This window comes from Pseudonaja textilis, chromosome 1 (genome assembly GCF_049901715.1).
Source record: "Pseudonaja textilis isolate UNSWEBS1 chromosome 1, rPseTex1.2, whole genome shotgun sequence".
Taxonomy (NCBI): domain Eukaryota; kingdom Metazoa; phylum Chordata; class Lepidosauria; order Squamata; family Elapidae; genus Pseudonaja; species Pseudonaja textilis.
In genome coordinates, this window is record NC_141990.1 from 55,008,610 (window position 1) to 55,033,433 (window position 24,824).

Sequence of the window (24,824 nt, forward strand, 5' to 3'; positions counted from 1 at the left end):
CCAATAAAAATGAAATATTGAGAGTGCTTCTATGTATGCCTCAACATGAAGTCAGCCAATTAACTATGAATTTGGATATAATTTATTTCTCCATTTATCATGCTATAACCTGGCAGCCATTGCTTAGGCATCTTCTCTGTGCAAGATTTTTTCTCTTTAGCACTCTGCTCTGTGAATCACTAAATTTGATCATATGAAGGATTAAATAAGATAGTGTCAAATGCCAAGACAAATTGAATGTTTCATGCTAAAAAAAATACCTGCACATTTTATAAGGGAAACTTCTGCAATGGAAAGTTTCTAAACAATCAAAGTTCCCATATCTCTTCTTTAGTCTTAAGGATATGGTCACACTTCAAAGAAAATCATTTATTTGTAAGTGGCTCATCTTTTTTTATTCTTTAAAGTAGGTTATGAGGCTCTTTAGAGATCAGTGACATTCTCAAAAATTAAGGTAATTCTAGAACTAGCACCTGTGCTTTTTGATTGATTGATTGATTAAATGTTAATGTAAAGATCCAAGTGGCACAGAAGGCCTTTAAGTACAAAAGGAGATGTCCAGGGTGAGGACTGGATATAGAAGATAATCAGGTTGAGCCTGAGGGAAGGGTCAAATGCATCATAACTCATGAGTCACTATGTGCCTGCAAAAGATCTAAGTCCATCCACATTGAATGCCGCTCTTATTTCCTGCTTATTTCTCTTGACCATTAGTTGGTCAGATTATTGTAGATAGCTTAAACTTGCAATAAATCTTTATGCTCATTTGAACTGCCTGAATCTCCTGATTTCCCCTATCTTTTTAAATCCCTTTTGGTAGTATTTTGGCTAAAAATTCCAGGTCAGCTTATCTGCAGATGTATTTATATACAAGTATGTACAGGATACAGTATAATGATACTTTTGAAAAAGGTTACTATATATACTTGCAGATAAGCCCATCCATTGATACGGCAAACCTAATTTTTAGGATATATTTTGGCCCTTATAATTCTTGATCTATTCATGAGTATATATGGTATGCTCAGCCTGGAGAAAAAGAAAACAAAGAGAGAAAGAGACATTCCTGGATGACCCTCACCGAGAAAAGGGAAAAGAGACATTCTTTGGAAGCAAAATAGCCCAGAGCTTATTTAAAAGAATTTATAATATAGGAGAATAGATTTTAGGGAATATAAATACCTTCTAGATGGTAAAATCCTTGTGGCATACAAAGCTACCAGGAACAGGCTGAATGGGAGACTAAGCACCACACAACCAACAATGGAAGCAAAGTTACTCAGCACAACCCCCTTTTCACATTGTGGATAATTGTGTAAATTTGTAAATACCTTTTGAAATGCCCAGCTAGAGTTTTCATGACTTACCATTCTTTCAAAAAAAAAAAAAAAAAAAGCATAGAATTATTAAAAATGCAAACTCAGCCACAAAAATCCATTATATGAAAAAACTTATAGTAGCACTGAAGTACCGTAGAATCCAGTAATGTTACTTATTCAAAGCTTTCCCATAAAGGAAACTGTAACCTTGTTTATATTCTTAATTCTCCAAGAGCTCCCAGAGCAAATGATTCTTTAGAAGGGTAGCTACAATAAGACCTTGCATAAAGCAAGTTAATCACAGAGTAACTATTGTTGAGACTGATTGTAAGCAGAAGCATGAATTTGAATAAGGGAGGGGAGGAGAGGTTGAGTGGTTTTGAATCCAAACACTCACTTCTCACTGTAATTTGACATGTCTATGGAGCGGCAACTTTAGGACATTGCAAATTATTTAAACACCTTGCCCAATGTTTTCAGAGTACATATTGTTACTGTCTCCATTAGAGTTGTGGCCAAGACACACGGATTTCTGAAAGGTGACTAATGATGGATTGTGTAACAAGCTTTCACAGTTAAACAAAGAGGCAAGGACAGAGAGTATATTCTCATTCATTCTTCGTAGGGACCGTGCAATCAATGACATGCTTCTTTTCATTTCAATGACTTTTAGATCAGAATCTTGTCATGAAGACGCTCATGATGAGAACAACTTTCATTTCCTCTCACTGCCCATTTCAAAATTAAATCTGTCTATGAGTTGGGGCGTTTGTTCTTCGTGAGAAGGAAGACTGGTTCAAACACATACATTCTTTCTTATTATTTCAGTATTTAGTAATGATATATAGGTATGTTCACCACAAATACAGGCCCATCATAGGCTGAATATCAAGTCTCTCTATTCACTTTCTGTTTTTTTTAAAGCCACTCCCATTGTATTGGATATGTATTTAATATAGTTCCTCAAAGCTGAGCCAGACATACCAGTAAATAGGCAACTAGCTCAAGTGCAGGCTAGTTACATATTACATTTTATTTATTTTTTTATTTAATTTCTATTGCCATCCATCTCAACCAAGTGACCCTGGGTGCCAAACAATTCTAAAGCAATTAAAACCAGTGCAAAATAATTATAGATTTTGAGTAGAGAAAAAGGGAGAGATTTGGCAATTAATATAAAAAGTGAAGAAATACAGTAGAACCTCTGGTCATGACCATAATTCATTCCATAACTTTGGTTGCAACCCAATTTGGTCATGACCCAAATCTAATTTTGGAAATTTGGCGCTTACAAAAAAAAAAATGGCATGGAAGGGGAAATTGGCTGCGAAAAAAAATGCGAATTTTTTGGTTGGAACCTGATTTGGTCCTGGTCAGAAGCGTTCATGATCAGAGGTTCTACTATATTTACATTTTAAGTCTGGCTGGAAAACCTTTCATATTCTAAATTTTAGTATTTGAATTTACCATTGAAACACTGGAAGCAGTGAGCTCGTTGTGCTTTGCATTTCAACATCTGCATGAGTGAAACACTTTTTGTTCTGAGCTAAGCTACACAATGAAGGTCAGCACAAAAAGCTTCTGAACCTGATTTCATCACTTTGTCTATCATTGCTGAGGCATAGGCCTGCTGGCATTCAGCCCGCCATTTACTTGAGGAACTACAGCATTATTTTAATATGTCACTTCTCTGAGAAGTTTTCAGTTGGCTCTCTAGGAGTGGACTCGGAAGGAACGGCAAAAATCAAGTTCCCACCTAATTATCCTTTCATTGCAAAAATTGGGCCATTTGTACATTACCTTCATGATTTTACTTTCCTACCTATTCCTTTCTGCATGACTCCACAAGCTGAAACCTCACTTTCTATGCCTCATAAATTCATGTTCATTAAATAATTTCCGCAATGGGCTAGATAGAGTTCACCTAAAATATATTTCACTAACAATGAAAACTGCGGCGAGATCTCTTATTTTAACATTTAATCTCTCCTGATTATTTTATACTGAATGTTCTTGCATTGTACATAGGAGAATAAGATTTTGATTTTGGACATAGTGATTATAATCCAAGATAATAATAGGGAGACATCTGTTTGCTGCTGAATGGATAAAGAGACCATCTGGCTACTAATTTTGCTTTGCAGATATGAACTGTCTGTAATAGCTGTGAACTCACTGAAAAGATAAGAAAAAAGGGGACTAAAATAAAATTGCATACCTTTCCAACTGGTTAAGTCCTATGAGTAGGCACCATCTCCTATCTTGTGTAATGCTGCTGCTAAAATAAATGTTAAACAAGCATAATACTAGCCAGAATGTTGGCCAAGCCATACTAATCAATATAGCCATTACATTTACCAAGCAGAGGGACTGCTTTAGGGTTAACCTATAACACATTGGCATGTAAAACTTTTTTTTAACCTAAAGGGAGGGAATGAGGTGTACACGTAAAAAGAAAAGATAAGGAGATAGAACAGTCAAGAAAGAGGCAGAAAGAAACAGTTGAGCGTTTTGAAACAGTATGTGTTCCAGAAAAATAATAGTCTATGATTCTATAGAAGCAGGCTATTGACCTTGGTTCTCCTCAAATGCAAATTGTATGTTTCTAATGTTATAAGAAAGTCAAGTTCCAACAGGTAAAAGCATTCAGAGGAAAAGGACATAACAGCAGTCTATGTAGGAGCTGAAGGCAGGATGAATCGTTCTCTGCTCCTCCCATTATTAATGAATAAAAGCCAAATATATTATGCTAGATGAATATATAGATATGTTTTACATTACAAGGAAGATGAACAAATGAAACCCATACTGAGTAATATACATATATTAGGACTAATCCAAATGACATCCAAAGCAAGCTTTTTTCAATGTTTTTTAACATAGAGATTTAGATTAACATAATGAAGAATCAGAAATCTTATTTATTTACTTTGGTTTATATTTCCATAACCAGGACAGGGAAAACCCATTCCAACTTCTCGTCTATAAATGTGAGGACAGAAGTAATAATGCAGCTTTGGATCAAAGGAGTACAAGAATCAAAATTATGGATCAGTAGTTCTGTTTTACAATTCAGAAGTAAGACTGGACAGAGTCCATTCAGACATCCTGGAAGAATTATTGCATGATTATGTTCTAATAACTCTAAAATAAATATGTATAGCCAAACTCTAAAGCACAGATCTGCCACTTTGGTTTAACTAGAGTACAAGAAAGAAAAAAGGTTGCCTGAGAAGTTTTTAGTTGGACTTTTATCAGGGAAGAGTGTGACTATGTCACACTTATTGAGTGAACCAAGAATGATCATCTCTCAGGTCTATAACTTCTGATTTTCACACATTTCGCAAAGCCAGAAGAGACCATTAGAGAATGGTCAACTGCTGAGAAACAGCTAACCAGACTCACACTATTCATGAAAGATAGATTGATTAGTTGATTAAAAAGCTTGCCAATCTTAAATTGCTCAGACATTTTCTTGCTCCCCCTTATCATCAAAAAGAAGACCTTAGGGCTGTTTTACTTTTTTTGCCCACTTCTGCTTCTTATTTGCTTTTTGTACTTGGGGACAAGAGACTTTTCCCCTCTCTAGTTTCCCAAGTAATTTCTAGCATCAGGGCTGAGGAACATCTTCTCTGTGGTAGTAGCAAGCAGCAAGGCAATAATCCAGAGGGAGAAAGAGTACCAGCAAACATCTCTAATAATGTGCCATGGGAGCGTCTGCTTCATACCCTATGAGGAGCTGAAAATCTTGGAGCTTTCTTGTCAATGGCAGGAGAATGGCCAGAAAATTCATAAGAATGTCCAGAAGGAAAGAACAAGCATTGCCTCACAGATCTTGCAGCCTCTATCTATGGGTCAAATCAGTTTCTCCACAGAGGGCCTGGGTTTACAGTCTTTACTAGGGAGACTGCAAGATGCACAGAATAATACTTCAGTCTTCATTCAGGTCACTTATTATACTTATGCAGCACTGACACAACAGGGAATTCCAAAGAAACCTGGACTTTAAAATTCAAGAGAGAGAAATAGCACAGGAAGTAGAGATAGATGGGAAGTAGAAGAGTCTGGAGTTCCTTCATACACTTAGAATTCCTCAAGGCATCAGGTACAATAAGTCCATGATTATCAACTTTGACAACTTTAAGAATTCAATTCAAAGAATCCCCAGCAAAGCCATATGACTGAGAAATTTTGGACGTTTGAAGTCCTCACGTCTTAAAGTTGCGAAATAGTGCAGTAAAGTATGGAAAGCGAGAGACTTTGAGAAAAAGCTCGAAGGATATAAGAATAGTAGGATTAGAAAGACATTCAGAGAAATCATTCCCAGGTTTAGACACAATAAGAAAGACTTGAATCATTTGAAGAAAGCAGAAAACAAAGTGCGTTTACATTGCCAAGGTGCAACAAACAACAGATGAATGGCATTTCAGCCAAGTTTTTCAAACTCCTCAGTAAAAAACGAAAAACATTAATCCATGTTGTTGGACTATCAGAAATTGCAAAATTATTATTTTAGTAACACAGCCATCAAAACATTATTCAAATCTCTAACAAAAATAGGAAGCTTATGAGGTTTTTGGTAGAGCTTCATAGTTCAAAGCAATATAACTTAAATTACCCTTGTTTGTTTAAATTTTAGATTGCTTGAATTCTAATAGAAAGGAATTTGAGATTATCTACTTTTTTATTAGGAATTTTGGTACCATGGGCTGGAGACTCCTATGTTCTTCCCTTTACCAGAAAAAATGCTACAAATCATCCATAACACAAGGTATCTTCAGGAACTAGCTTTCTAGAGAGTTCCGGGGTTTCTACTTTTCATATATTTGATGAAAGCAATTGGACATATTTAAATAGATTTGATTTATTGAATATACCAAAGTAAATCGTGCACAATATTAATCCACTGTTGGTAAATTTGTTCATTACATAAAGACAAGAACAAACAAACACTGCCTAATACAACTTATGAATATTAAATGAAGGTTCCACTGGAGCAAGCCCCTAATCCTGGATGTTGTAAGTCTGTTTTAGGATGGTTATGGACTTCAGCTTCCATAACCCTTAGCCACAGTAGACAAGCCCATATATGTATGTTTCCACCTGATGATTTTTCCCTCCAGAATTCCACCTCACCATTTATGCGATTTACAAAAAAATAAATAAAACTATTGGATGGCTGGTAAATTATTCTGAGATTATTTTCTGCCCTATGATCTACTATATTGTCATTCTTTTTTACAGGAGCCATTGCAAATTTTCAGCCACCAGAAGTAAGAACTTGTCATGTCCTCCTCAGCTTCAGTCCTGCATTACATTCTTACAGTACTCCTTATAAGGATCTTGTGGGTGGCCTTTTTTTTCCGGTTTTTCCAGAAATAGCTTCTCCTCTCTTTGGAGGGTTTGAATAGCCTCTCCACCTGGGTAGCCTAGTACTGGATCTGGAACAGCATTTTTTCCTTAATTTAAAAATAAATGCCAAATAGCTTAGGGGCTGCATGACAAGTTCTACAGGCTGTGTGCTTGTGGCAGAGTAAACAGCCTTAGAGGAAAGGGCTGATCCCTTAAATAGCAGTGAAGTCAATTCTTGTCACTCACCTGCTCTAGTTTTTTATGTCAGGATCCTGAACAAATATGCTGTGTGTGGCAGAGCCTCAGAAGGTGGGTACAAGTGCTTTCCTTTCCCCTTAATAATTTTGTCCTTCCTCAGTAGCTTTCAAAAGTTGTGGGTATCTCTTCAAGGCCAACCCTCTTTGGCACTAGGCTAATAAGCTTGCACTTGCAGGTTACACATGCAGGGCAGCAAACAGTGTCACCTACCGTGAACAAACAAGGCTGCATAGCAACCATGTTTTCTAAGGAGTCTTGAGATGCCGGTGGCGTGAGGAAGAGATTTTGCTGGCCTGTCTCTCCTGGGGATTTGCATGATAAGCACTGGAGTGACCTGGCAGCACCATAATTCTGAAAAACTCTCAACAATAATAGGAAAGGGGATTGTGTGCGCTCAGCCTTTGCTTCCAGGAGCCAATAACATGATCAAATGTACATTGCAAAGATGCATTCAATTCTCTAGGGGTGTGTGTGTGTGTGTGTGTGTGTGAGAGAGAGAGAGAGAGAGAGACCTTTTGCTTACTGAGGGGACAAAATTGCCACCTTTCCTCATTCATGCTTTCTTTTAGTTAACAATTACTGACTGGATTAAAATATTACTGAGGGAACAAATTGTTTTGCAATTCTCTTGCCACATATCTCACAAATAATCCTGTGAAGTAGATAATATGACAGATTGATGATTATGCCTCATTGAACCAGTGCTTACCACTTTTGCATAAAAATTTAGAATCAGGGAGTTGGGAGAGGTAGTAGAAGTTATCTAAGCTGGCCCCCTGCTTAGTTCAGTATATCTCTGGTAGATATTTATCCAAGCTCTGTTGGAAGTCTTCTAGCAAAACTGACCTCCCTACCTTATGTGGCAGTCTGTTTCACTGGCCGAGAGCTCATGCAGTGAGAAAGCTTCTCCTTGCATCTAACCTGAGCATACTTACTTGTAATTTTAATCCATAGGTTCTGGTCCTGCCCTCTCGGATAATAAGTCTTTCTTCTATGAGACAACATCCTTCTGCTATTTGAAGATTACTATCATATGACCCTCAGTCATTTCTTCTGGGGACTAAATGTACCTAATTATTTCATCTCCCTCTGAAATTGTACCATGACTGAAAATGCACATTGTATTGTATAGTATTTTTTGTGGAAAAACTCTGGTAACTGGAGTCCCACACAATTATGGTTGTGACTAGTGTAATTTCTGAATGGGAATGGAATGGATTTGGAAGACCAAACCCATTTCTTTTCAGATAACCCATAACTAGTCTAGGTCTTTGTGCACTGTTGTTGGTGTCATCTTATTTTCCTGGTTCACTTTGATAAACCAACAATATGTGTGCCCTTTTTCTTTTCCATCATGTAGCTGTTGTTTAACATCTTGGAAACCATTTTTGTGATCCATCCCCCGTTCACCAACCCACAGAAATCAAAGTCACCACTGCATGGCAGCACAAAAGGCCTGAAAATCTGCTGAGCTAAAACCTCTGAAGTTTTTAATCATGGCAAGTTTTTTTTTCCCCTACATAGGCTCATAAACTAAAGATTCTCCATTTTGTGGCATGAGATACAAAACTTTTTCAATCATGTCATCATTGTTCTAGAATTTGCCCCTAAAAAAAATCATCCCAGCCAGCCTTATTTGGCTGTTTATTTTTAAAGCTTATACCTTACAAATATATTATGTGAGAAAAAAATGTAACTATCCTTCACAAATACACATCTGGGTATTTGGGCCTCTCCAAAATTAGTTCCTAGTCAGTCATTAGTGTTTGGCTGTTAGACTGATTAATTCTACTCGGAGAAATATATCAGAACTAACAACCAAAGAGAAAGTAATGTCATATAGTAGCTCTGTATTCAAATAAGTCATAGCGAGAATTCTTCTCTCATCCTGCCTCTCCACTCCCAGTTCCAACTGATAGTATTCTGCTATGGGTCCTTAAAAAGGGCCAGGCAACTTGATGGTTTTACATATTTGCATAGCAACACTGCTGACTTCACTTTAAAATACAACTTGCATTGATCTGAGCTATTCTGGCTCTACGAAGATTCTTGCAACATTCCCCCAGTGCCCAGGACTGTAGTTAAAGCAAGAGAAACAGAGAAAAGTTAAAATGGATTGTGCCCAATTCCCTCCTGTCTTCCAGCAGAACCAGTTGCTGCTAAGCACCTGCATTTTTAAGCAACTGCTTTTGTGTTGAAAATATTTTTTTGTTGCTGCTATTGTTATAAGGCAACCATCAATAACCTGTTCCTGACATAGTCAGTTCTCATTATTTGTTGTAGTTATTACATCGCCACATATATTGAATTAGTGAGTTTAAAACCACCTGCCAATGTATGCATCTGGCAACTCAAATGTTTTCCTTTTCTCTGTGCCTACAAATAACCAAAAAAGCACCATGGGTATTGATCTTTCAGGAACAAATCCATTTTAATGAACAAGAGAATTCGCAAATATGGAATCTGCAAATAACAAGAATTGCTTGTACCTGTTTCTAAAGATACATGTCTACTGTATACATTCTGCATATGTAATGAAGAAAAAGAAATCTAACCAACAAAATGGAGGCTGCACTCTTTTTCCTCCCTGTGTTTTGGACATGATCGGGGTAGAACTCAACTCCCCTCTTTGTCTAATCCAGTCAGACCCAAATTGACCGTCCCTGCCCTGCTCTGCAACCCCATCTAAACAGAAGAACAGAAGCCTCCTCACTGGCTCAAAGGGCAGCCAAGGGCAGCCTAATAAGGGAATTGCAACATAGCATTGTAAACTAAAAACCCCAATCAATGTGGTTACCTCAAGTCAAGTCCCATCCCTATAACAATGGGCTTCCTTAGTAGGTACAGGGACAAGTCTCTGCTTAGCTCCCTTCAAAAGTTTCCAGAAAATCGGATTTGGATGCCTAGGATTTCCCACCTTGTAGCCCTCAACTTTTATTAAAGAAAAATTTGCTTTTCTTTCCAGCCCTTATTAAGGGATTAAAGGGTTGTAAAAAGGGAGCCATTGTGCAGGCTCCCTCTTTGTTTGTAAAACAGGCACCTGATATTCAATGCAGTGCAATTATCAGCACAATAAACATGGCTCTTCTCCTCAGTGTTATGCTCTGTACTTCTGAATTTCCCAAGACAAGTATCATCTCTTCTTCCACTGTAGCTGCCAAAGCAACTTGAATGATTATAGCTACTGGCAAAAGCATCAGCTTGCCAAAAATGTTGGCATATCTTTTACCACCACAGGTAGCAAAAGGCTTTAAATGTAACAGAGGGATGGCGCTTTGACAGCTTTATATGAAATGTTCCCTTCTCACACACACACATACCTCCCCACCATGCCCAGATAAATGTACAGAAACCCAGACTGGGCAGAGAGTGGTTTATATTTATTTTGCATGTGGAGTTTAGGGTGAGAGGATGTTTGTTGCTATACAGTCTGTCGTCGTTTGGAACAAGGTAGTGATTTAATAAATTTTTACACTCTGGTGGCTCAGCTAGAGGGAGAGCATAGATTAACTCCATTTTCCTCGCCTGCTCTTCATTTTCCTCTTCGTGCTTCAGAGTGACTTGGAGGGACCGAAGAGCAAAAATCCTGCTGTCAAAAGAATGCCTTCAGTGATCAGTGGCACTGATTACTTTTTAATTACCTTGCTGCTGGTTATAGGAATTGTTTTGTTTGCTCTGATAGACTGCTACCTCTGGTTATTGGGAGGTTCCTCCAACCTCCCAGTGTTTACTGTTATTTTAGATACGCATTATATAGCCACTTAGCTTCTTTTAGTAGAAGTAAGGCTGCAATCTTACGTCTGTGGGTATGCATCGAGTGTTCTTGAATCAGTTAAGGCTGACTTGGAAACAGACATGCAGAGAATTTCGCTCCTAATTAAAAGAAATAAACAATACCAGGAGGGAAGAATATTCATTCAATTTCTCATACCGCACACCCGTTTAATACATCTGGAGCACCAAAAAACAATGACATACCGTTGAAAGCCAAATGGAATCCTGCAGGGGAGACTGGGAAATGGTTGTGCCATCTTATTATGTAGCAAAGCAGGAGATAAACTTTCGACAGAAACAACCTTTCTGGAATAACAGATTAGAAATATGATTTCTAATATTTACTACAGGACTAATAAGGAAAAAGTCTTAATCTTCTTTGATTTCCCCATATATTCTACCCTCACGACCAATATTTCCCTGCTATAATAGAAAATATGAACAGCTGGCTGAATTAGAGTTTCTGCAGACATTTGATCAATGATGGAAGAGAACAAAAGAAGGACTATGCGGGTTGTCCTTGACTTACAACTACAATTGAGTCCAAAATTTCTGTTGCTAAGTGAAATATATGTTAAGTGAATCACTGCAGTTGTTAAGTTAGTAACACAGTTGTTATGTGAATCTGGCTTCCCCATTGACTTTTGTAGTTTGCAGAAGCTGATTACATGAGCCCTGGACACTGCAACCATCCTAAATATGAATCAGTTGCCAAGCATCCGAATTTTGATCAAAGATTCTGCAACGGTCATAAATGTGAAAAATAGTCATCAATCACTTTTTTCAGTGCCATTGTAATTTTGAATGGTCACTAAATGAAGGACTACCTGTAGTAGAGTAGACAGAATCTAGCTGATCTTAGCTAAAAGCAGAGTAAGATTGGACCTGATTAGCACTTAAATAGGAAAGAACCAGGAAATATTAAGGGCATAAACCAGGCTGGGAAGTTGAAAATAAATATTCAGAAGTTGTTAGTGAGATATCACCCCACTAATTTTATTGTTGCTAAATAAAATTAAATGGAAGCATCCATGAATCACCAGCAGAAGAATGAAAAAGGTGTTGCTATTCTCCAAATACAATCTGCAGATCCAGAGGGATCAAAAGATGAAAATTGAAGGTTAATTTACATCACAAGAAAGAAACAATCCATGTTTATTAAAAATTGTGGGAAGGTAAGTTCATTCCTCTTCTCCTTCAGAATCTTATTCCCATTTAATCTCAGTTTTGTTTGTTTATGCTATGCTTTAGATAGCTAAAATACACATCTAAATTGTTCAGGGAAAATAAAATTTCCATCCATGCATATGTTTGCATTATCTGTTCATTCCCAATTCACAGAAGCCGGAATTCTGTATGATTCAGCTTTTAATGTATTATCACAAATATTCTTCTCCAATTAAATTTTAATAACATAACCATGGTGTACTAAATGCTAACCAGATTTGCATCTGTTCTTTATTCAATGAGATCATGTTTGAATGTATATTTTTATTGATTGGTTCAATTGTTGCACTAATTTGAAATGTACTGTAACTGCTGTTAAAACTGGAGTTGATACCCATATTTTTTACATAAATAATCCTATATTTGGCAGAAAATGGCCATGGGTTTTGCTAGACTTTCTCCTATAGCCAAGAGGTTGTCAGAACAGGTGCCTATTCTTTATATAAGAACATGTCCGCTTGAGATACGACTGAAGGACATTCTTTGTTAAGGCGCTAATATCAATGTTCATGAAAATAACATATTAGCTGAAATATCACGCAGGGTCCACAGGTAACATTGTACAAAACATTCCTGGTTTTTCCACAAAGCTTGTTCTTCTACTTCAGATCAGGGCTGAGGAAAGTCAAGAGGGTATCCATGATTACGTGTTTCAAGCCATCATCTTGATCCCCTGCTTCTCATGAATATCCCTGGCCTAGTGATCTTTAATTCGAGCAAGGGCAATTTTTCATCAAGGGTAATCTGTGTGGCAGCAATCTAATCAGAGCCAAAGCCAGTAACCATGTGTTGCCAGACGTTTGAATTAACCTTTGGGAAAGGGCTTTTTGCAACTCTGAAGATGTTCATTTAAAGCTGCAGCTTTTCTAATGCCTTTTCCTGGAAGAACACACAGGAAAGAAAAACAAGAAAGCTTTATACTGTGGTGACGAGCTAACAAAGCAACCAAGTATGTGAACAAAAAGAATGGGAGGAGGAGAGAAGAAATAATGGGAACATTACATATTCCACTCAGGAAACAAGCAGCAGCTCAGAGTAGAAAAGCCTTGCAAAGAAGGGCAAAAGCTGTGATGTGATTGATTCCTTACAACCATAAGAGTGAGAGGAATTTTTACCTTTGCCCCTTCCCTTTTGCTTCCCCATCTTGATTTTTCTGACTCTTCCCCATCCCCATGCCCCTATACAGAGGGTCACCCGTGACCCAAACAATGGAAAATGTTGGCAGGGACAGCAGTGGAAAAAAGAAGGACCAGTTACGCTGCATTGGATTTACATTTTACACTGGATTCATCTACTGGCAGAAGGAGCTTGCCGTGTCTTTATTCTATACAGATCATTGCCCAAACTCTAAACTAAGTAAATACAGCAAGTTCACTGATGGGAGATAACTGGAAAGACAGGGGCTGTGTACGACAATCAAGGGTACCTTTCCCACCAGCTATGTTTTAATCGGCTTGCCACTTGATTATGGATATAGAAATCATATGATCTGGAGAGAGCCTCATTAGGCTTCCTCTGTCATTAATCCAGTTAATTGTACGTATTGTCTTAAATGCATGGCTAGCTTAGCTTTGCAGCCAATTGCACAGTGTCCAATTTCTCTTGGAAAGAATGTGTTCACTCTGGCTAAGACAGAAGGGGCGAGGGAGAAAATAGACTTGTAATCGGTTCTAAACAGAGTTAAGCTTGGAACATTAATAAACATTAAGAAATGGTTCCCTGTTGTTCTTTTGAGATGTTGCTAGGACATGGCCTGAGCCAATCTTTTATATCCAATATTTATTATATGGAACATGAGGCACTTTCTGTTTACAAAGCAATGCTTAAAATTAGGGGATGTGAAAATTGAGATTTCCTAATCATTAAGGATCTATTCATGTAAATTTGACCCCTACAGACTAGACATTAAGTCTTATGAAGTCTTTCTTAGTTAGGATTGGAAAATGGGGGGGGGGATTTTAACCCTTCTTCAAGCTAGCTTTAATTCTTCATATCTTCCCTGATTTAATTGCTGATCAACAACACTCCATTCCAAATAGTAATTTTGCATTGTCAAACTTTGTAAATTTGGAAAAGAACAGGAAATACGGACCTTGAACTACCATTTTAAATATATAGCTGGCCTTTGGCTGGCTTTCTCCACATTGCTCCCAGCACTACAAGTCTGTCTGCACAAAAAATTAACAGCACCTAACCAAAAGCACCATTTCTGTCCTGTACCACAACCTGAAAAACCAAGAAGAAAGTTAGCTTCGTCTGCTTTTTTGGCTAACTTCAGAAATGGGGACTCCTCCAGTTGTGAAAATCAGACAGAACAAATTCCATTGATACTGATTAAGGAGTGGTGATAGTATATTTTTGAAGATTCAGCAGCCAATGGAAGAATCTAATTTGGGCTGACTTAGAAATACAGTGTATTTAACAAGGAGGGTTTTAATACTGATGTCTGGATTAGAGTAGACTGGGTAATAAGTTCCTAGTTTTTCTATCATTCTAGAAGGATCATGAACTGAGCCTTTATAATACATATAAAATATATTTAGAGCATCATAATAGACACACATCTTAGAAATGCTTTTGGCACATAAATTCATGCCACTCCCCTAATAGGGGTTATCATGTGATTAATATGAATGTCTATGGATTGGAGAAAAATCTTGTTCACCTTATATCTCTAGTCAGATATAAACAGTATCCCATAAGATGAATCCAGTCATTGCGGTGTTGTTCCATTTAATCTATTGAGAAATGGAATATGGCCAATTGTAAATCGGATTGAATATGGTTAGACTTAAGATAGTAAGAACCCTAATGAAAGTTTTGGCTGTATTTAAAATAGCTTTTCAAAATGTGCTTCCACCCAATAGCATAAGGATACAGGTCCTTTTATCCCTGGCCAGCAGAGTGAGTGGCTATATTAACTGCTGCAGCAAGATGGAACTCAACACCAGTGCAATACAAAACCAATTTGGAAGGTTTATTTATATTCAATTATATATTCCGTAAAAAATAACCTTTGGCTCACCAGCGGACATTAAGTTTCCAATTTCATTTTGTACTTCTAAAACCTAGGAATGTGGAATTATCTGCACCCTGTAAACTGGAAAGGCTATGTTCTATTTTGTATGCAATTGTTGCCTTCAAGGTCGAATCCATCACAACAATTTGCCTTTAGTCTTTCAGATTAACTCAGGCCATCAACCACAGTACATACCAATAGAGTAAAAAAAAAAAAAAAGCTTCTGCCAAACTCCAAACTTAAACTATCATGGAAGTTAAGAAAGATTTAAAAGTACTGTAGATGATTGGACCAAAAATATTTTTAAATATATGCAGCTCAGGCCTCTGCAATTATTCATTACCTAGCCTGGTAACAAAATGTTTGGAATCCAACCTACAAACTCCTTCACCCTTATTCTACACCCAAGCTATAGATATTTGCCACTATTGCAATTATCTATTTGCTGATAGATTTATATGGAATTTGGGAATAAACTGCTGAAAAGACAGAGAATAATAGCAAGCGTTTTGCCTCTTGCAGGACAGTCACAGTGGGACAAGAAGAAAAATCTATGTGGTTTACAAACAGCTCTTTTCTGCAGGAATACTTTATAATGAGATGAAGGATAGGAGGGTGGAAAGGGGAGTGAGCCAAAATCTCACACTGTTGTCCCTTCCTAGTAGCTGTTGGTTAAAACTAATCCTTTTTGCCATTTCAGCGGCAATTCTGGAAATTAATGGCATCCTTACAAATACAAATCTGACTCATGGTGCTTCAGTTGCTAAATCCCTACTATTGAGACTTTCAACGGGGAAAAATTACATGAATTTCATAAGGGCTGGTCGTTCTTTGTATTGATTCCACCACAGAAAATTTGACATTGAGTCTTATTCTCTTGTCTAATATTTCTCCCTCTTAAACAGAGAGATTTCCTCCAAATGCAAGATAAAATATATTGATATCTGCATGTATGCATAAAGAAACTTTCTCATTACTATTGCACTATCATGCTTAGGCCTCTGAGAATCTGAAAAGTTCATTGGAGTGCCAGTCAGTTTATTATAATGGAAACAGATAAGGTCCATTTTAGTTTTTTCCCAAACTGGTATCTTCCAGATGTTTTGGGGTGATAATGCCCTCCCCCTTTCTCAGATGGTGTTCCCAAGACATCAAGGGAGGCATCTTGATAAGTTCAATTCCTATGGAGCATTAACTTTCTGATCTGATTGCTGCTTTATAATCTTTGCTACAGACTCTGCTGTGTTTAAGTATTTTCAGGAACTGAAAGGAAAAATTGGCTTGCCCATTCTTTCGATCTCTATTCTACTTTAGCAACAAAGCAGGATAAAAATTCTGTTTTCATTTGAAGAAGGAGGGGGGACATGGTGGGATGGAGAATGTCTCTATGGATGCCAGCTACTGGTAGGAGAAGAAAACTGAAAGTGTTCTGCGGTGGTTCTCCAATTTCATGAAGGGAATGCTCTTCTGGATCAGAGAACTAGCATCTTCCTCCAGGCAGAAAAGAAGTATAGTAACTACTTTGCTGCATATTCTCTGATCCCATAGGGTCATCACTTCTGTAGGATCTGAGGATTCAGGCTGGCTGAGGAATTCTAGGAATTGATGACTATACTTCTTAAAGTTGCCAAGCTGGAAAAAAATGTGGTCTATGCCATCACCATGTGACCAATATGGAGCATGTCCGGTCATTGTCTCTAACCTTTCTTCAGTAGGAGGCCTGTTAAATGTCCGTTGCACCTTGTTCTGGGAGAAACTGGAAAATAACTTTTTAGAAGTAGAAGTAGAAACCCAAGTACGGGCTGCTGATAAGCCCACACAACTGAGCAAGGTCAAGAGAGCAAGAACTACATAGACTCCATTATGGTACTTTAATGCAGGTCTTGGGGTAAATATCAAATCTTGGAAATTGCAAAAAGGTTTCTATCCCCCCACTGAAAATGAGTTCATGAAGGTGGAATATCTCTGAATGATTTGGAATGATTGTTCCTAGGTTTCTGAGTTGCCTTTTATACAATAAAGTGCCTATGATAAATTCCCTAGGTAATTTCCTTTTATCTCATGATTGTTTAAGTTTATTCTGCCTTTTATTACTTTCCCAATCTCTTTAGTTTCTCTCTTAGTTGCCTCCATGATGAGTCTGAGGCAAGTTGAAGGTGGCATCCATTTGTGTCAGTGTTTTTCAAACTTGGCAATTTTAAGATGTGTGGACTTCAACTTCCAGAATTTCCCAAACAGCATTAAGTCGACAGATCTTAAAGTTGCTAAGTTTGAAAAACACTGACTTATGCCTTCTAAACATGGGTGCTAAAGCACCTCCAATCCAATGCTTAGCCTGTCTGTTTTGGTAATACAAAAAAAAAAGCAAGCAAGTAAGCATAAAATGTAAAGCCAATGGACTAATTAACATAATGCACACACACTAGGAATAGACAATCAAGACTGCCTAAAGCAGGGGGTGTTAACCTCATAGCCTTTGGGCTGGATGCATCACATACTGGCCCCGCCCAGCCCAGTTTAGCAAAGGAGAAAAAAGTCCCAATAAATCACAATGATGCTGCCGTGACAATACAAGTTTGACACCCCTGGCTTAAAGTCACCTAAAATTAGTGGCTATATACTGTATATAATGAAGAAATCAAATGAAGAAATTAAAAAAAAACACTTTGATTTCTGAGGAAGAAATGGCTGACTGAAAGTGACTCCATGTTTCATAGGGCTAAAAACTTTAGCTAAGAACAAGGAGCTGACAGATTGTTCTCTTTCAACCATCTCTGAAGAAATAGAAGATTTCAGATTGCCCATGTTGCACTCCATACGGTTGCTCCTCCTGACAAGACTGCAAAGCAGCAGTCTTCAGAGAATGGAAAAATCAAGATACAAAGGAATCTGCCATCCTTGCTCCTGTTGCAGTCAGAGCCATTAAAAGACATCAAGTTTGTACCTCCTTGTTAGCTACCTTCTGAGATTGCCTATTAACTAACTTCTGTAAAGGTGTGACACCTTCAAAAACCACCAGGCTAAAAACACCAAGTGAGTGCCTTCGATCCTTAATAGAAGAAAATAAAACTGTATCTTTAAAAGCTTTATGAATTCAAAATAAATAGCAAAAAGCAAGAGAAGATTAAGGGCTCAGAAAAGGTTGGAATATTTGATTTTGAATATTACAACTTTAAAGAATAAATACATCTTCATGGGAAAGAAAAGCTATTTTCAATATTTGGAGACCTAATAGAATTAGCAACTTATAACAGTGTTCAGAGGTATTGTTGAAGAATGGCAATGGGATTTTGAACTGACTTCATCAACTATATTGTGTGTTTATATTCCCAGAAGAAATTGCTAAACTAGAAGAAGCTGTTATAGAAAGAGCTATGGAACAAAACCTGTCTGAAATGATTATAGAGAACAACGTGAACAACAGCATTTATCACTGGATATAAAAAAAAAATAGAATTGGCTCTAAAAATAAAGACAGAAATCAAAATGACGATTCAACGGAGTAATTGGAATATTATTTTCAGGCTATACTTACAGAACAGTCTTCTTAAAGTTTTGAAGGAATCTGAGGCAAGGAATTTTTGTTGTTGTTCATTTTTGCTTTCTTGAACCTTTTATTCTTTCTTTCTATCTACTTTTTTAAAATTTGATTATCTTTTTATTACCGATATTATAATTAAAACTATTTAATTTTTTAAAAAAGAAAAAAAAGAATACAGTAAAGAAATGAAGTATGTCAAGAAATGATTTCCCCTTCATCACTAATATAAACAACTTTAGTAATGTATCACCTTTTCTTAAATTACAAAAATGATCTCTTCTTCCCATATCCCATCTCTTATGTATAAACAAATCCCTAAAGCCTCATCATTTCAGTACTTGTGTCAGCAAAGGTCCATTAAGGATTTCCAGTGATAACAACATATCTATTAAACCTTGATTAAATAAATCACCGTTATATTCCCACCTACTTCCAACAGTCTTGATTTTAGTCCCTTCAAATAATATCCCAAAACTTGTTTCATTTTCATGTTTCTTTATTCCTTTTTGCAAATTTCTCAGAGCTTTAAAAAGCCTCTTTTGCAATATAGGAAAATTATCCAAATCATTTTCTTGATTTATTATTCCTTTTAATTAATAAAACATAAGTGGGGGGGCAGTATAGTATCTTTTTCATGTAGACCATAATTTTTAAATCCACTTTCAGATCAGTCTCAATCTTTTCAGGTAAAACTTGTTCCTCTTCCATAATAGCTTCTAAACATTATCTGTAGAGGAAGGCACTCTTAAAATTAACTGTGAGTCTATTGTTCAAAAACATCCTTTATTATATCCAATATCCTGCTTTATTTTATATTTATGAATTGAGCTTTTGTTTTCTCCTTATTTCTCTTCTTTAGTTCCTTCTAGTTCCCTCTAGTGTTTAATTTTTATAGTATTTTCTGGGAGCACTCTCTGCATAATGTGTTGTTTTTATTATTTTGTTTTTTGGATATTATTATTTTTATTCTGTTCACTGGTAGCCACAAAAAGTCATATCTTCATTAGGTGGCCATATATATTTTCCTAATAAACAAGTTAAATCATTAATTAAGTTCAGGAACTGTTAAGTATTTCTGCTACATGTTCATGAATGTATTTAGAATATTTAGAATATTCTTTAGAATATCATTTAGAATTTTCTGCTAAATCTAGCAGTAATATGGGAAATTTTCACCATCTATTTGCAGCAGAAACAACATCATATTGTAATCTGCCTGGAGCTTTGCACTACAATCATTTTATGTTTCCAGCTGTAAAAAGCTGATATGATAATGATATGTATGATATGGTATGTATACAATACTATTTGCATTTTAATACTTAAGAGTTAAAGCAGACTTTACATTTTCTATTTTTAAATAGTTTGGTATTATTTCTTGAGTTGGTGGTTGGTTTGACTCCCAAGTGATGACTGAGTCCATTAGCCATGTGCTCTATTTAATATAGCCATGAAGTGGCATATTGAAATTATTTTACTTTTGGCATTTGTTAACTTACTCATTGCCGGAAAGGCTGCACTGGTTATGACAGTCCAACTTTTATCATAGTCAGGGTTACAGGAGAAAACCAGAAGGGGTGTCACCTGGAAAATAGGTGCCAAGCAAAGCTAAGAATGATGTAGAACAATTCAGCCAGAGTTCAGTTCTTTATTTGCTGACACATAATAGACAGAATCTTGCCTGATTAAATCCTTAGTACTCTCAACCTAATGGATATAACCAGGAAAACTCTAAGGAGTGGCTATCCTTATTCTCTTCATCTGTCTTCTGTCTAGCTCTGGGCTGAGTTGCCTCTTTTTTTCTCCTCACAACCTTTCTGGGATGTGCTCCCTCCTTCCTGGGAAACTACCAGCTCATTGTAGTCCATCACACCAGCATCCCTCCATGGACATATCTTTCACAATAGCGATGGTAGCAGAAATTACCATGCCCTTACAGAAAATGGAGCCAGGGTATGAAGATCTAATGGATTTCTGAAAAGAAATTTGAGATTTTGGGCCACTTTCACTACAGTTGGTTAGAATGCTGGACAAGGTTTTTAGAATGAAGGCAAATATATGTGCCCTAGGATAATGTTGCAAGATCCAATCAGGGTTAGTCATCAGGACCAGAAGTTTAGTCTTCCAAGCTTTCAGATTCATGCTGGAGCCCATCCTCAGGGAATATGTGCTTTGGACCAGTGGTCACCAACCGGTGGGCCGCGGCCCACTGGTGGGCCGTGAGAAAATTTTGATGGGCCACAGAGAAATCTCACCTCCAGAGCACCCCTCCAAAGCAATTAATCCAGGCTGTGCAGAAACACAAGGTGGCACTGCCCACATGGCCCGCAGGAACCCTCCCTGCCCACTCACTCCTTACCTGGGTAAACTTGCCTGCTAAATTGCTATTTTTCCTTTTTCTGACCATCATCTGTTCTGCTGTGCCGGGAGATTTAGATTAGCTAAGAAGCAGGAAATGGTTGGGTTTCTTGCTTTCTAACTAGTCTTTAGATACCTGAGGACTGAAGGTTTGCTTGCAAGAAAATTCAGTGCAGACTCACAGCAAGCAAATTTGAGAGACTGAGCTAGCCGATGGCAGATAGATAGATCATTGAATGATTCTGTGAGCAACTCAATCTGCCTGCTTTGCCTGATTTTAGGTAAAAGTTGCTCTTTTTTATAAAAAATTCAATATTTACATACATGGTGTGTTGTGAGTTAATTTTGTGAGTTTGCTTTCTAGCAAATTTTATGAGTTTGCTTGCAAGCAAATTTTATGTGACAGACTGAGCTAGCCAATGGCAGATAGATAAATTTCTGAATGAATCTGTGATTCTGTGAGCAACTCAATCTGACTGCCTGCTTTGTCTGAATTTGAGAAAAAGTTGCTTTTTTAAAAAAAATCAATATTTATATAAATATTTATAATATTTACATAAAAGCCATGCCCAGCCAGTCACATGACCACCAAGCCACACCCACAAATTAGGCCACACCCACAGAACCGGTTAGTAGTCCCTGGGATCTAAAATTATGAGTTTGGTAGTCCCTGAGGTCCAAAAGGTTGGCAACCCCTGCTTTGGACTATTCTATGCTTTCTATTGATGTGGTGCCTTCCTATTGGTTAATTGGTGTGCTGATGGCCAGTGATTGGTTTTTAGAAACTGGAACTCAGCTCTTTAGCCAAACATCAAATACACTGGGAAGCAGACTGCAAATTTACTTTACTTTTCAGGACATTTGTGAGGCAGAGTTGAATTGTGTCAATTCAAATTATGAAATGAAGAATGGGACTAAGATTCAAATATTTTGGCTGAAATACCTCATGGAAAACTGGTTCCTGACTACTGTAGATCTCCTTATGAACAAATCTGCCAAGTAGCTGTTCATAAGTCTCCTATTCACATGTGTAGGGCCAACTCACAGAATTTGGCACTAACTGCCTTTATGTTAGTGATCCTTGGTACTTACTCTTCATGCAAGCACACTCTGCCTGGCTGGTGGGCTTCCAAGAGCTACAATGCTTAAAGCATCATTTCAAAGCAGGCACCATGGTTTAGTTCAGAATAGGTAATAGACTGGTGATATCCATAAACTGCAGCAGGTTTAGTGACAGACACAATACAAGATTTAAAGTTTTCAGTTTCAAACTATCAAAGACATTGATACAACAGGATCTGGCTGGGAATTAAGGGAGTTATCATCTCCAAACATCAGGAGATTGAAGTTTACCTCAGAATACAGGCCAACTCCCAGTACAGAAAGAAATTGCTAAGGAAAGCTGATCACATACTTCACAATGAGAATAAATGCAACTGATCACTTCCAGCCTACCGTATCATCCCAATCCTCGATTTACTCACAGAAATTTAAGTCTACCATGTCTGATTTTAATTAAATTAGAAGTTTATATTTTAGTTACTGCAGTCTCCCTCTTCACAAATCTCTCACTAAATTCCTTCTTGCTGATCTTGCAGTTACTTCTGGCTTTGCAATCAATAACATTTAATTTCACTAGGTTTCATAAACAAGGCTGACAAAATACAGCAATTCTATAATCAGATAAACACCCCAAAGGCAGAGTTGGGTAGATACTGATTCGAACAGCAGTGGCAATCAGTAATCTACCTTGCATCATGATACAATCAACCATGTCTAACCAAAAATTAGATAGAGAGGGCCCACAAATCATGACACCTTCAGAGTTATAAAAATCTGTCAGGCACAGTCTATTCAAGGATTAATTGGAAAGGGGAAAAGGAAGAGTGTTATAAAGCTCTTTCAAAATGGTTAATTCATATAGTGCTAATTTCCACTCAAGGAAAACAGTCCTTACTGGTGACTTTAAACTGTAATGTATGGGAAATTTTGCTGAACATTGTTTGCTGTACAGTCCATGTGTAAAAATCTGTATTTTGGTTTACATGGAGACTTGATTGTGTTCAAGATCAAAATGGGGTCCATACTCCATCCTAACAAAGAATTTTTTAATTTTTTATTTGTTTGTTTATTTATCATATTTAGAAATCAGTCGTCTCCTTTATAGAATATCTATATAATAGATAATAAAAGCAAGGATAACATAATCAAATGAAAAAGGAGAGGGAAGGACTGCAGAGGTCTAACAAGCCCCATGGCTGCATGCTATATTCTGCAGGCTCCAAGTGATTTGGCAAAGCCAGGTCTTCAAACATTTGTGAAGGGGCAGGAGACCAGGGAATTGCCTCGCCTCTAAGAGAAAAAGCTCTTTCTGCTTCATTCTCAGTTGCTTCAGATATTAACCTTTCCTTTACAGCTGAAGACATTATTTTAACAGGCAGAATTGTAGCTTAGAACTGTGCTTCATGTACAAGGTTGAATCCTTGGCTAATCTAGAGAGGGCTGGGACATCTGTCTCATGCTGAGAGCAGTGTTTCTCAATTCCAGCAATGTTAAAATGTGTGAACAGGCTGGGGAAATCAGAGAGTTGAAATCCACACATATCTTAAAGTTTCTGAGGGTGAGAAACTTTGCTCTATAGAACTGCTCTTAGCAACAGGGAAGGGAGTGTGGCAAGTGGGATAATTATGAGTATCTGCTCTGTTTGCCCACAAATTGGTGACATCCCAATAAGGAAGACTTCCTTTCCCTAAAATATCACCTCTGATATAATTTAACCTGACATGGTAGCTCTGGAACTAGAATCAGACCACCATCATCATCATCATCACTATCACAATCCAATCTTTCTGAAGAGGTAGCCTGAAGTCTAGATCCCACGCTGATTCAGGGATTGTGCGAGATGATTTCCCAAATCCCACCCAACCTAACGAACCCAATTTTCCTCAATAGTCCTCCATACTTCTGCAATGAATCTCTTCTATGTTGTAAAATCACAGGAAGAAAGACTCCGCCATTTTTTTTTCAGTTTTAAAATGAATCCAAGTCATTTCCAGGCCTCAGAGTAACCTTTTGACTTTAAATTCATGACCTCAGATAATAATACATGAAACGGGAAAGTCCTCCTTCTCCTGAACCTGGATCTAACTGGAGAAGTAACTGTTTTCTCTCTGCAAGTGCAACCACTTCAACCACCCAATTTCTCTTATCCTTACAATGAAGAAAGCAAGGGGATCAAGAAACCTCATGGAGTGATACAGTTCTAATGCAATCACAAAGCCTCTGTCCCCAAGAAAGCTATTTAAGAGTGTGTGCGTGGCCGGTTCAGTAGAACTTACCTTGATAAAAATGTAAAAGTGGCACACATGGACTTTCCAGATGGATAGAATAGCTCTTTATCCCAAACTCATTGATGCAGGCATGAAAGAGATCCTTGTTGATCCCAGTCTCTCACAGCAACTGTTGTCATGGTTATAAATCATTTCTTATTGCCCTCCCTGGTCAGTAACAAAATATTAAGAATGGATTTACTGGGTGAGCACACTCAGGCTGGCTCCTCTCTCTGAGTGAAAGTTGATAGTAATAGACTCTAGTCACTTTTCTTGCCAGTAAATATATACTGTATATATAAGAAAAAGATATAATGGAAACTAAAGCAACAGATCAGCATCTACAGAAATACGAATGAAGAAGCTTATGTACTGTAGTTGCTGTTCCATGAAAGAAACAGTACAATTGGTAAGGGAAATGGAAGAAAAAGAATGCACATGTTCTATGAGACACATAAAGTACCTTTTTATTTTACTACAGGTAGTGAATGGGCAGTTGCCTACTTTGATTACATGCGAAAGAATACTTAACCCTGGGAGATATAGCCTTGTGTTCTTAATCTATTATTTTTATTTAATTTTATTTATTGTTTAAATAGAATTAAACAGAACAACAAAGGACATGTACAAATTGCAGGTATTGGGGA

The 24,824-nt window shown here is 37.3% G+C and overlaps 1 protein-coding gene and 1 long non-coding RNA gene across 6 annotated transcripts in view; one reads left to right on the forward strand and one right to left on the reverse strand.

Annotated features, from left to right (window-relative positions):
- The window catches only part of TOGARAM2 (TOG array regulator of axonemal microtubules 2), a 91,218-nt gene that overhangs the window by 56,058 nt on the left and 10,336 nt on the right, over positions 1 to 24,824 (reverse strand). The window contains exon 1 of one of the 4 annotated variants that reach the window (XM_087934857.1): positions 7,140 to 7,236. The exons of 1 other annotated variant lie outside the window; for it this stretch is intronic. The gene's annotated coding sequence lies outside the window, so the exon portion shown is untranslated. Of the gene's footprint in view, positions 1 to 1,367; positions 1,631 to 6,917; positions 7,115 to 7,139; positions 7,237 to 24,824 lie in introns of those variants that run through there. 2 more of the 4 variants (XM_087934842.1, XM_087934849.1) reach the window with 2 other exon arrangements.
- LOC148127625 (uncharacterized) overlaps positions 6,928 to 24,824 on the forward strand; it is a 37,796-nt gene continuing 19,899 nt past the window's right edge. For both annotated transcript variants that reach the window (XR_015743903.1, XR_015743902.1), the window contains exon 1: positions 6,928 to 6,980. This is a non-coding gene — a long non-coding RNA (uncharacterized LOC148127625). The remainder of the gene's footprint in view (positions 6,981 to 24,824) is intronic.